We start from the raw sequence: 13,656 nt of genomic DNA, 5'->3' as shown, positions 1-13,656 counted from the left end.
CAGAGTCTCTGCTCCCTGGGCTCCCGTGTGGAGTGACTGGCTGCCCTAGAACTGCCGGGCTTTGGTTTCCTTGCCAGTCCCTCCCCGGCAGGCACCGCTCAGTGAGCTCCCTGCGGAGAGGCTGGGCTGGGCTCCGTGGAAGCAGACACCCGAGAGCCCAGGGGCGAGCATTTCCCCGGGTCACGGAAGGACTCTAAGCAGCGGCTGCTGGGGGGTGGGGTGGGGTGGGGGGGGCTGGCCCTGCCCTGGGAAACATTTCCGGCTGGATCCAGCCCTTCCTAACAGTACTCCAGGTCCTCACAGCTCTGTCGTCACCCCACCCCACCCCGGCTTCTACGTGCTCCGGCACTGTGACCAAGGGGAAACGTTCTGTAATATTTTTATGACCCCTATGTGTGCCTCAGTTTCCCTATATTTTGCATGTTTACCCAGAGGGGTAAAAGGAGTGTGTGCTCTCCGGACAGGCTGGGAGACTGTCTCCTGCCTGTCTGAGCCCGGACAGGTCATTGCAAAGGCGTGGTCGAGGCGATCCCATAACACTGGAAAATCCGAGGAGACAATGACAAAGTGCATCAGAGCTCCTGGGGTGAAGCAGGGGGCCTGGAGCCCCAGAGGTTCAGACTCGGGAAGAGTTGAGGCCAAGTGGGACCCCTTGGGGGTCTGGCCCATCGAAGGGACAGTTCCCAAGCTCGGGGTAGCTTGGGGACAGCACACTAAAGACAATGGATTTCAAGGAGGCGACTTCAGCAAACTCAGGGAGTTGGCAGGTCAGATCCCCTGGGAAGCAAGTCTAAGGGGAAAAAACAATTGAAGAGAGTTGGCAGTTAGAAAAAAATTAGAAAAGCCCAGGCACAAAACGAGATCAAACTAGCCAGGGACATAAAGGGTAACAAGCAAACATTCTACAAATACATTAGAAGCAAGAGGAAGACCAAGGACGGGGTAGGCCCGTTACTCAATGAGGGGGGAAACAATAACAGAAAATGTGGAAATGGCAGAGGTGTTAATGACTTCTTTGTTTCGGTTTTCACCAAGAAGGCTGGTGGTGATTGGAGGTCGAACATAGCGAATGCCAGTAAAAATGAGGTAGGATCAGAGTCTAAGATAGGGAAAGAACAAGTCAAAAATTACTTAGACAAGTTAAGTATCAGAGGGGTAGCCCTGTCAGTCTGGATCTGTAAAAAGCAACAAAGAGTCCTGTGGCACCTTATAGACCAGGGGTCGGCAACCTTTCAGAAGTGGTGTGCCGAGTCTTCATTTATTCCCTCTAATTTAAGCTTTCGCATGCCAGTAATACATTTTAACGTTTTTAGAAGGTCTCTTTCTATAAGTCTATAATATATAACTAAACTATAGTTGTATGTAAAGTAAATAAGGGTTTTAAAATGTTTAAGAAGCTTCATTTATAATTAAATTAAAATACAGAGCCCCCTGGACTGGTGGCCAGGACCGGGGCAGTGTGAGTGCCACTGAAAATCAGCTCGCGTGCCGCCTTTGGCGCACGTGCCATAGGTTGCCTACCCCTGTTATAGACTAACAGACGTCCAATCACCACCATCTGACGAAGTGGGTGTTCACCCACGAAAGCTTATGCTCCAATACGTCTGTTAGGCTATAAGGTGCCACAGGACTCTTTGTCACTTTAGACAATTTAGATGTCTTCAAGTCACCAGGGCCTGATGAAATGCATCCTAGAATACTCAAGGAACTGACTGAGGAGATATCTGAGCCATTAGCGATTATCTTTGAGAAGTCATGGAAGACGGGAGAAATTCCAGAAGACTGGAAAAGGGCAAATCTAGTGCCCATCTATAAAAAGGGAAATAAGGACAACCCAGGGAATTACAGACCAGTCAGCTTAACTTCTGTACCCGGAAAGATAATGGAGCAAATAATTAAGCTATCAATTAGCAAACACCTAGAAGATAATAAGGCGATAAGTGACAGACAGCATTGATTTGTCAAACCAACCTGATCGCTTTCTTTGACAGGGTAACAAGCCTTGTGGCTAAGGGGGAAGCGGTAGATGTGGTCTATCTTGACTTTAGTAAAGCTTTTGATACTGTCTCGCATGACCTGCTCATAAACAAACTAGGGAAATGCAACCTAGATGGAGCTACTATAAGGTGGGTGCAAAACTGGTTGGAAAACCAATCCCAGAGAGTAGTTATCAGTGGTTCACAGTCACGCTGGAAGGGCATAATGAATGGGGTCCCACAGGGATCGGTTCTGGGTCCAGTTCTGTTCAATATCTTCATCAATGATTTAGATAATGGCATACAGAGTACACTTATAAAGTTTGCGGACGATACCAAACTGGGAGGGGTTGCAAGTGCTTTGGAGGATAGGATTAAAATTCAAAGTGATCTGGACAAACTGGAGAAATGATCTGAAGTAAATAGGATGAAATTCAATAAGGACAAATGCAAAGTACTCTACTCAGGAAGGAACAATCAGTTACACACATACAAAATGGGAAATGACTGCCTAGGAAGGAATACCGCAGAAAGAGATCTAGTAGATCACAAGCTAAATATGAGTCAACAGTGTAACGCTGTTGCAAAAAAAGCAAACATCATTCTGGGATGTATTAGCAAGACACGAGAAATAATTCTTCCGCTCTACTCCGCACTGATTCGGCCTCAACTGGAGTATTGTGTCCAGTTCTGGGCATCACATTTCAGGAAGGATGTGGACAAATTGGAGAAAGTCCAGAGAAGAGCAACAAAAATGATTAAAGATCTAGAAAACATGACCTATGAGGGAAGATTAGAAAAATTGGGTTTGTTCAGTCTGGAGAAGAGAAGACTGAGGGGGGACATAACAGTTTTCAAATACATAAAAGGTTGTTACAAGGAGGAGGGAGAAAAATTGTTTTTCTTAACCTCTGAGGACAGGAGAAGAAGCAATGGGCTTAAATTGCAGCAAGGGCGGTTTAGGTTGGACATTAGGAAAAACTTCCTAACTGTCAGGGTGGTTAAGCACTGGAATAAATTGCCTCGGGAGGTTGTGGAATCTCCATCACTGGGGATTTTTAAGAGCAGGTTGGACAAACACCTGCCAGGGATGGTCTAGACAATACTTAGTCCTGCCCTGAGGATGGGGATGGGACTAGGTGACCTCTCGAGGTCCCTTCCAGTCCTATGATCCTGTGTGTCTGTGACAAGCCCCATTCCCCAAAGCCAGGCCCTGTACCCGGCCAACCCCTGCCCACCAATACAGATTAGCCAGCCAGGCAAGAGGCAGGAGACTGGCTCGGAACCTGCCACAGCTCGGGCCTGGCCGGGCTCAGTTGCCTGGGGCGTCCCGGAGCGGGGAAGTGACTGGGACGGAGAGGGCTATGGGGGTCACTGCAGGAGCTGGGGCAGCAGAGGAGTGAAAGGTGTCCAGGGTGGGTTCCCTACCCTCCCTGGGGCTCAGGAGACCACGGGGTGTGGTGCTGGCCCCAGTAACGACACTGGCCCCAGGCTGGGCAGAGCCCCCCTTCCTCCACCGTGCTTGGAGCAGGGACCGGGCAGCGCCCAGGCTGGAGCTGGTGGGGCGCTCAGCCAGACGCAGGTCACAGGACTCACAGGGCAGCCCCTGGGCCCGGCCTGCAGGGCACAGCAATGGGTCATGGCTGCAAACGCCCAGTCCTGAGAAGGGGAGACACCACCCAGAGCGTAGCCCCAGCGCTGCCACGTCAGGGTGGGGGGGTCAGGGGGCAGCATGGCCCCAGCCCCGCGGGGGACATCTCCCAGGAGGCTGCTAAGTGGGCGACCTGCTGGCTAAGACGCAGGGAGGAGGAGTGAAGGGCCAATTTCCTGCCTGCAAACAGGGGGCAGTGGGGGCCGCTGGCAGGGCCCTGGATGCCCAGGGCCCAGGTCTGACCCTGCACAGTCGTCAGGGTGTGGAGATGGCTAGAGGGAAGCACGGACAGGGCCACTGCACAGGACGAACCCCACATCACCATCCCCACACCACGGCGGGGAGGCAGCTGCCTCTCTGGAGGGGGAGCCCGGGCGGAGCAGGGCCAGAACCGGGGGAGGGGCAGGCGGGACTCAGGACTGGACAGGGGCTGCATTGCTCACAGGCTTTGTGGCAGGAGGAATTTTCTGGGGCATATTTGCTGGGATTACAGCTCAGCCCGTGATCACCTGGCACCTCCGTGCATGCGACGGCTTGTCTGGGCTCGCTTGCGGTGGGGTGAGCTGGGGGGGGCTCTGGGACTGGCCGGGCAGTGCCAGGACAGACCCCCTGGGGTGGGCACGAGCAGCTCCCCATGTCACTGAGCCAGGCCAGTGGGTGGGGACGGGAGGCGGTGCCCTGCCCCCCGCTCACAGTGGAGCCGCAGGACGGGCGACACCTCGGGCTGCAGCAACGCTGAGCAGCCGCCCAGTCCCTGCTGCCGGGGGCTGCTCCCCACGGCGGGGCCGGGGGGCTGGGAGCCTCGAGAGCCCCCCAGTGTGTTATCCCACAACCCCTCCCCCCAGACGCCCCCCTGGCAGTAACTACAGGCCCTGCTGGGGGCTGAGCATGGTTCTAAGGGCTGCAGGGCGGGCGGGGGGGTCAGCATAGAATCGTAGGACTGGAAGGGACCTCGAGAGTCATCTAGTCCCGTCCCCCGCACTCAGGGCAGTGGTTCCCCAACGTTAACAAGCTGTGAACCCCTTTCTCAAAAATGTCGTGTCTCGCGAACCCCCTCCTAAAAACCAGTATTTCCAGGGATTTTCTCCTTTACCGGAGTATAAATTATAACAGCAGTGATCTTGGAAATATAAAATTTGTTTTTATGACATGCTTATCACACACTATTTGTCATCAGTTATTTATCATTACAGTATTTTTATTACATTATGAAAATGGCAACACTCTTCCAAGATCTCACTTTCGTAACTTGTATCACTTTGAATAAGCCTGTTCTAAGACAAGTCTCCTACGTTGCATCAAGGAGTATCAGATGGGAAACAGCAGGGATTTAAGAAGCCAACTCAACGAGTTCCTCCTACACAAGCATTCAGGTCTTGAGCAGTCCAGGCAAACAACGCACGTTACAACAAAGCTTAAACTTGTTCATAATAATTTAAAAACAATCCTAGCTGCCTATTTAATTTTAAAAACAGCAAAAAATATCCACCTCCCTTTCCATTTCTTATAAGGAGTCTTGAAGTTTAAATCTCCTCAGTGTGATAGATATGCTTACTTTGATCTGCTCAGCTCTTGGAAGTCCAGGGGCTCCGGGCTGCTGGCCCCGGGCTGTCCAGGGTCCCTAGGGACAGCTCTGTCCACTATTAGGGAATTTTTTCCCCCGAGAACCCTCTTGTAGAAGGGTTCGGCCGGAGCTCATCCCTCCCTGGGGCGGCGGGGAACCACACCGCCTTGCTACGTCCGTCCGGTTACGTGGGGGAACTAGTCTGGCCGCGGGCTCTCAGGCCGCGGCAGCAGTAGAGGCAAAACAAACAGTTAGCCCACCGGGCTGGCAGGCAGTAGCGAGTCCCACGCTCTGGTCCTCGGGCGGGGCAGAGCAAACAGTTCAATAGGCCGTGTCAGGACGGGGCAGTACAGAGTCAGTGGCCCAGGCTGTAATTTTCCACAGTAAGAACAAAGAGGTGTTCTTACACCTGGAAAAGACTATAAAAGGCTGATGCCTCTCCTCCATCTTGTCTTCAATCCAGCTTCTTACCTCTGGAGGGACTTCGCTACAAACAGAAGCTCTACACCAAGGACTGATGACCCATCCCAGCTGGGGATGTTCCAGAGACTTGATTTGAACCTGCAGTTTATTCTATCACTGCTACAAGCCTGACCCAAGAACTTTGCCATTACTGGATGTAATTGATTCCATTTAACCAATTCTAGCTCTCATCTCTATCTTTTTCCTTTTATGAATAAACCTTTAGATTTTAGATTCTAAAGGGTTGGCAACAGCGTGATTTGTGGGTAAGATCTGATTTGTATATTGGTCTGGGGCTTGGTCCTATGGGATCAGGAGAACCTTTTTTCTTTTACTGGGGTATTGGTTTTCATAACCATTTGTCCCCATAACGAGTGGCACTGGTGGTGATACTGGGAAACTGGAGTGTCTAAGGAAATTGCTTGTGTGACTTGTGGTTAGCCAGTGGGGTGAGACCAAAGTCCTCTCTGTCTGGCTGGTTTGGTTTGTCTTAGAGGTGGAAAAACCCCAGCCTAGGGCTGTAACTGCCCTGTTGGAGCAATTTGTCCTAAATTGGCACTTTCAGTTGGGTCCCGCCAGAACCGCATCGTTACACCTGCATCTGGACGGAGTCTTCCAAGGAATCAAGCACCATGGGCTCCTCTGGGTACCCAGCGAGCGGTGGACTTGACAGGTCCTCTGGGTACCCGGCGAGCGGCAGGCTTGGCAGCTCCTCTGGGTAACTTGCCACAGGCAGGTTTACCAGCTTCTCCGGGGTCTGGCCAGTCCTCGGGTCGGCCGCCGATTGCCGGGGTCTCCCAACTGGGAGCTCGGCCACAGGCGTCTGGCGTCTCCGGCGGCTGTTCTTCTAGTGAGCTCTGGGGTTGGGCTTTTGTACTTCCTGTCCTGCGCCCTGACCTCTGGGGGGGCGGGCACAGGGTTCACTGGCTCCGCCCACTTTGGTGTCTGGAGAGGCTCGTCCCTCCCTGGGGCGGCGGGGAACCACACCGCCTCACTACACACACACACACACCCCTTAAGTCTGGCTCCCACTCGTCGGGGTCAGACCCTTCCATCCCTTCCAGGCGGGACAGAAAAATCTGCATTTGTGTGGTCCTTCCCCAACCTATGGCAAATCGTAAAAGCATAGGGTTGTAGTGCTAGGTACCAGCACATTATCCTCATATTATTATCTTTCATTGTGGCCAGCCACTGGAGCAAGGCGTGGTCGGTGACCAACGTGAAGGGGGCTCCGAGGATGTAGTAACGCAAGGCGTCACAAGCATACTTTACTGCAAGGGCCTCCTTCACCAGCACCGCGTAGTTCTTCTCCCGTGGGAATAACTTCCGGCTAATGTACAAGACCGGGTGTTCTTCTCCATCCACCTCCTGGGACAGGACGGCCCCAAGTCCTACCTCCGAGGTGTCCGTCTGGAGGATGAACTCCCGGTCGAAGTCTGGGCTATATAGGACCAGTTTGCAGCACAGACTCTACACTGGGGGGGGGGGGGGGGGGGGATTGATCTAAGATACGCAACTTCAGCTACACAAATAGCGTAGCTGAAGTCGAAGTATCTTAGATCGACTTACCTGGGGTCCACACGGCGCGGGATCGATGGCCGCGGCTCCCCCGTCGACTGCGCTACCGCCGCTTGCTCCGGTGGAGTTCCGGAGTTGATGGAGAGCGCGTTTGGGGATCGATATATCGTGTCTTAACGAGACACGATATATTGATCCCCGATAAATCGATCGCTACCCGCCGATACGGTGGGTAGTGAAAACGTACCCTTTGAGTGTCTGAAAAGCGTCCTCGCACTCCCCTCAGGAGTAAATGTGGCACCCAGAACTGGACACATACTCCAGTTGAAACCTAATCAGTGCGGAGTAGAGCGGAAGAATCACTTCTCATGTCTTGCTTACAACTCTCCTGCTACTACATCCCAGAATGATGTTCGCTTTTTATGCATTACACTTTTGACTCATATTTAGCTTGTGATCCACTATGACCCCCAGATCTCTTTCTGCAGGACTCCTTCCTGGGCAGTCATTTCCCATTTTGTATGTGTTCAACCGATTATTCCTGAGTGGAGTACTTTGCATTTGTCCTTATTGAGTTTCATCCTATTTACTTCAGACCATTTCTCCAGTTTGTCCAGATCATTTTGAATGTTAATCCTGTCCTCCAAAGCACTTGCAACCCCTCCCAGCTTGGTATCGTCCGCAAACTTTAGAAGTGCACTCTGTGTGCCATGCTCTAAATCAGTGATGAGGCATGGCTCTATCCAGCCCCCGGTGGGAGGGGCTGCACTCGGGAGCTCTCTGCAGGCGCTGAGTTCAGGCCAAGGGCCTGTGCCAGGAGGGTGAGGAGTCAAGGACAGGCCAGAGCTCTGTTGAGGCCTGTCCAGGCAGAGGCGCTGCTGCCTCTGGGGAAACTAAAGATGTTCTGCAGACACAGCCCTGCGCTGGGCGTCCCCAGGGCTGGGATAACACACAGTAACCCTGGGCCCCTCGCCAACATCTCTGCCCTGCAGCGCCCGACAGGCCGGCCCGGGAGCTTGTCGCCTCGCCCACGCGTGGCCGTGCCGGGGACAGACGGTGGTTCTGAAGTGTGGCCACCAGCGGCTTTTGTCGCGACCACCAGGGGCTTGTCTGACCGTTTTAGGAACAACTGTCAGAGCGGCACCAGCACGAGCTGGTGGCCGCACTCCGAGGCCACCAGCAAATTTCTTGTGAGATCCCCGAGCTAAGAGCTCACCAGCCCCCCCAGCCGGTCCCGAACCCGGGGTACCGCCGCCCCGCCCGGACCCGCTCTCAGCCCAGGGGGGGCCCGGGCCCACCGCCTGAGCTACCACCGCTGCCCCTCCCCAGGCTTGTCCCCCGGCTGCTCCCGGCGCCGGCCCGCCCGGGTCTGGCAGCGCCGCGGGCCGAACCGTAAGGGAGCCCCCGCCCCCCAGCGCGCCCCCCGCGGGCGCCCCGCCCCGCCCCCCAGCGCGCCCCACGCGGGCTCCCCGCCCCGCCCCCCAGCGCGCCCCGCGCCCCGCCGCTCCCCGTGCCCCCCCACGCGGGCTCCCGCCGGTCACTCACCGGGGAGGCTCCGCGCTGCCGGCGCGGTCCCCTGGGTTCCCCACACACGTGCTGCGGGCCGGACAGCCCAACGGGGGGGGCTTCCTCCTCCCCCGGCGCAGTGTGATGACGTAACGGACGGGCACTGACTCCTTTTCCCGCCTCCCGAGCTGCCATCTCCCCTCCTGGCAGCGTCGCCTGCCCCGCCCCCGCCAGGCACCTGCCTGCTCCCAGCCCCTCCCGCCAGGGCCAGGGCCCGGGCCCCTTCCAGCGTCCGAAAGCTGGGGCCCAAAGCCTGGCCTGGGGGGCGTGGGAGCCGTGGGGCAGCGGAGCTGCGGGGTCTGGGAGCCGTGGGGTGTGGGAGCCAGGGGGCCTGGGAGCCGTGGGGCCTGGGAGCCGGGGGGCAGCGGAGCCACGGGGTGTGGGAGCCAGGGGGCCTGGGAGCCGGGGGGTGTGGGAGCCGTGGGGTGTGGGGGGCGTGGGAGCCGTGGGGCAGCGGAGCTGTGGGGCCTGGGAGCTGCGGGGTCTGGGAGCCGTGGGGGGTGGGAGCCAGGGGGCCTGGGAGCCGTGGGGCAGCGGAGCCGTGGGGCCTGGGAGCCGGGGGCCAGCGGAGCCACGGGGTGTGTGAGCCAGGGGGCCTGGGAGCCGTGGGGTGTGGGAGCCGTGGGGTGTGGGAGCCGGGGGCCTGGAAGCCGTGGGGCAGCGGAGCCATGGGGCCTGGGAGCTGGGGGGTCTGGGAGCTGGGGGGCGGCAGAGCCACCAGGCCTGGGATTTTCCTGCCCTTTGCACTGAGCCGAGATTCTCCCCTAGTCCCGGGCTGGGGGGGTCCCTGCAACGTGCCCTGCTGAGGCTTTAAGGAAAACGCCAAATACCACAAGCGCCGGCAGCACTGCACAGCTGGCCGTCTCTGTCGCCAGCGCCTCCATGAACCCCTCCAGCGCCGGTCACAGGCACCCGCTGAGCTCTGGTTCCCACCCTGGCTCCCCAGGCCAGCCCCGCCGAGGTGTCAGCCAGACAGATACACGCCGAACATGAGAACGGCCACGCTGGCTCAGACCCACGGCCCGGCTAGCCCACGATTCTGTCTGCCCACCGCGGCCGGCGCCAGGTGCTTCAGAGAAAGCACCCAGAACAGGGCAATGCTCGAGCGATCCAGTCCTGTCACCGGTCCCAGGCTCGGGCCGGCAGTGGGACTGCGCTATGGGGAGCGTGATGGATTGAGGCCTGCCCTAGGGCCATGGCCCCTCAGACGTGGGATTACAGATGAGTCTCTGGTTCTCTGTAACCGAGTCAGGTTCTAGCCATCCTGGCTGAAGTCCCCCCAGGGGCAAGGGCCTGGCTAACTGGCTGATCCTGCAGTGCTGGAGGGGCCATTGCAGCAGGGGCAGGAGCTAGGGCAGGGGGAGGGCAGGGGGCAGCTGTGCAGGGCCCTGCGGGGGAGGACGCGGCTGGGACCTGAGGGAGAGCGGAGGGGGCTTTGACAGAGCGCAGTGCAGGGACATCCCAGTTTATTTTCCCTCCAGGCTGTGATTTAAACCCTGGCTAACCCTGGAAGGCTCCCTCGGTATGAGCCGTCTCCTCCTCACAGGGCAGGGCTGCGTCAAGCCATGATGGAAGAGAAAGGACGAGATGGAAGGCGTGTGCTGAGGACTCGCTGGGCTCAGACTGAGCCCCCCTACCCTGCACTGGGGAGCTGGCTGCCCTGGGCACAGGGCAGGGCCGGCCTCAGGACAAGTGCGGATTGCAGGGGACCATGTCCAAGCATCTCCAGTCGCGGATGCACTTTGTAGCAGGTTCCCCGCGGGTGCCACCTGGAACTGGGGTACCACTGAGCCTGCGTGACCCACCAGCCTGGGCTCCCTCTAACACTGTACTGCTGTGACAGGCTCTCAAGCCCCCTCCAGCACACACACAGGTAGGGACACACCCAGCTGCAGCCTCACGCAGACGGTGAGATCAGCTCTGCATGGGAAGGCTCAGCTAAGGCACCTCCCAGTTCCTAAGACCCTCACCCCCGTTTTGAGTGTAAACCCAAAATTACACCGTCTTGCACTGCACAGGGAACTGTACAGCATAAGCTCATGAAATTCTCCCCCTCCCTCACTGGGGAGCGGAATATGCAACAGCCTTTTGCCCCTGAGTTATGATTCCCACACACTGGTTTTAGACAAAACAAAAACAAGTTTATTAACTACACAGGATAGATTTTCAGGGATAGCAAACAGATCAAAGCAGGTTACCTAGCAAACAAGCCAAATGCAATCTAAGGTTAATGTACTAAAGAGACTGGATCTGAGTAGCAAATTCTCCCCCTAATTGTTGGTTTAGGCAGTTGGCAGAGATTCTTGAGGGCAAGCTGCACTTGCTTGCAGCTTAAACCCCCAGGTGTTCCTTTCACAGGCTAGAAACCCCTCTTGCCTGGGCTCAGCCCTTCTCCCCCCAGTCCAGTCCTTGTTCCTCCGGTGTTTCCAGCCGTCGTCTTGGGCGGGGAGTCAGTGAAGAACCACGATGATGTCACTGCCCTGCCTTAAATAGCTTTTGCATATGGCATATGTCTTCAGGCTTACTTCCGATGCCTTTCAGTGGAAAAACACTGGTATTCCAAGATGGAGTCCAGTACCAGGTGACTTGGTCACATGTCCGTGTAGGGCCACCACAGCCATGACTCGAGGCTGTTTGTAGCATCCTCAGGAAGGCTCCCCGGTGGGAGATTAGCATCTTTTATGACCCTCATAGCCCTTCCCAGCCAGCCCTCTGGACTGATTGCATGCTGCCTCCTGGGCATTCCCCAGGTGTAAACACATTTGTAACAGATGCATAGACAATATCCCTAAGTAATGATACGTGCATACAGACAGTCATCCTCAGTGAATCAGAACCTTCCCAGTGATCTCTCACAGGACCCAGCTTGTGTAGCTATGCCATAACATCTCATACGACTATGCCGAGGAGGAGGAATAGGGGCGTCATGCCGCACACTGGCCCTGCCTGGGGGTAGGGCAGCAGCCCCAGGTTACAGAGGGGAGCTGTGGCCTAGAGACGCTGAGTGACTCGCCTGGGGGCGGTGGGAGGGTTTCCCCGGACATGTCCGGCTTTTTCAGTGTTCAATGGCCGTCCAGGGGGGATCCGGGATTTCCCCCTTCCCCTCATGCGGAATGCGGCGCGGCTGATTGGACGCCTGGCCTGATTGAAAGCCGCTCGCAGCCACTAGGGCCTCTAGCAGCCAGAGTCCCTCCCCCTCCCCCGCTCCCTCCTCCCCCACAGAGCAGCCGGCAGTGTTTGAGTCCACCTGGAGCCCGCAGCTCTCCCTCGGCCGGGGGAGCAGAGGCTGCAGGGGGGGGAGGGGGGTGTAGAGGCTGCAGGGCGAGGAGGAGCAGGGGGCACAGAGGCTGCAGGGGTGGGGGGGGTGTAGAGGCTGCAGGGCGAGTGGGGAGCAGGGCAGGCAGGGGGCGCAGAGGCTGTAGGGCGAGTGGGGAGCAGGGGGCACAGAGGCTGCAGGGGTGGGGGGGCGCAGAGGCTGCAGGGGCAGGGCAGGCAGGGGGCGCAGAGGCTGCAGGGCGAGTGGGGAGCAGGGGGCGCAGAGGCTGTAGGGCGAGGAGGAGCAGGGGGCATAGAGGCTGCAGGGGGGGGGGTGTAGAGGCTGCAGGGCGAGTGGGGAGCAGGGGGCACAGAGGCTGCAGGGGTGGGGGGGCGCAGAGGCTGCAGGGGCAGGGCAGGCGGGGGGCGCAGAGGCTGCAGGGCGAGTGGGGAGCAGGGGGCACAGAGGCTGCAGGGGCGGGGGGGTGCAGGGGCTGCAGGGTGAGGAGGAGCAGGGCAGGCAGGGGCATAGAGGCTGCAGGGCGAGTGGGGAAGCACTTAGCAACCCCCAACCAAGATCAGAGCGGGAGGGAGGAGGGGGCACAGTTGGGGCAGGGACTTTGGGGAAGGGGTTGGAATGGGGGCGGAGAAGGGGTGGGGTTGGGGTTGGGGCGGGGAAGGGGCGGAGTTGGGGCAGGGCCGGGGGCGGGACCGGGGCCCCGTGGAGTGTCCTCTTTTTTAAATGTTTGAATAGGGTAACCCTAGGCGGTGGGGGAGCTGCTCCTTAACTGCCAGGCCGACCTTCCTCCCTGTGTTTTGCCCCCCAGGGCCACGCTTCAGCCCAGCACCTCCCTCCACCCAGCCTGCAGCTGCTCTGAGAATGGTGCGTTGGGCTCTGGGGCCTGGCCAGCGTCCGGGACTCCCCTGAGCGTGCTGCCAAGGAATGCGGTGCAGCAATCTCCCTGCCATGGACGGGGTCACTCCCCCCTGCACCCTCCCAGCCTGGGTTCGAAGAGCCGCTGAGCCGGGGCCGGGGTCACACACAGCGAGGGCAGCATTGGCGGCCAGTCTGGCTGGGAACTGCAGGGCCCTTGTACTAGGGTGTGTTCAGCGGGGCCCGGGGAGCCTGCTGCTGAGGGGCCGGGGGGCGAGGGCATTTGTGCAGCAGAGGCGCTGGTGGTCAAGGAAAGATGCTGTGTCCAGTGTCCTCCTCCCCAGGGAGCCGGGGGCCCCCCACAGCTGCTCTGGGGTCCCGTCCCCCCCCAGGCAGGCAGTTAGTTCAGAGCTCTTAGGACAGCGATTCGCCTCCCAGAGCCACAGGCCGGGCATGAGCTGTCCCATTGCATCAGAGAGCAAAGTCCGTTTCCCTCCTGCTCTTTCTAAGCGGCGGGTTCCTGGGAGGGACAAGGGCCGGGCGGCCTGGCTGGGCTCCGAGAGGAGTTTCATACCCAGCATCACCGTTACATTTTAACCAGAATGGCAGGGCTCTGCAGCCCAGGCGCAGGCGGGTCCGAAGGGCGGGGAGGGAACGCTGCACTTGTTAACCCGCCACCCGAGCTGCAGGAGGGCAAACAAGGGGCAGTGACCCAGCGACAGGAAATAACAGAGGCAAAGAGCATGTGGCCAGCGAATGTGTGCACAAGCATCTGGGAACAAGTGAGCGT

Source organism: Emys orbicularis, chromosome 3, assembly GCF_028017835.1.
Source record: "Emys orbicularis isolate rEmyOrb1 chromosome 3, rEmyOrb1.hap1, whole genome shotgun sequence".
In the NCBI taxonomy this organism is placed as follows: Eukaryota; Metazoa; Chordata; order Testudines; family Emydidae; genus Emys; species Emys orbicularis.
Note: the sequence above shows the minus strand (reverse complement) of the source record.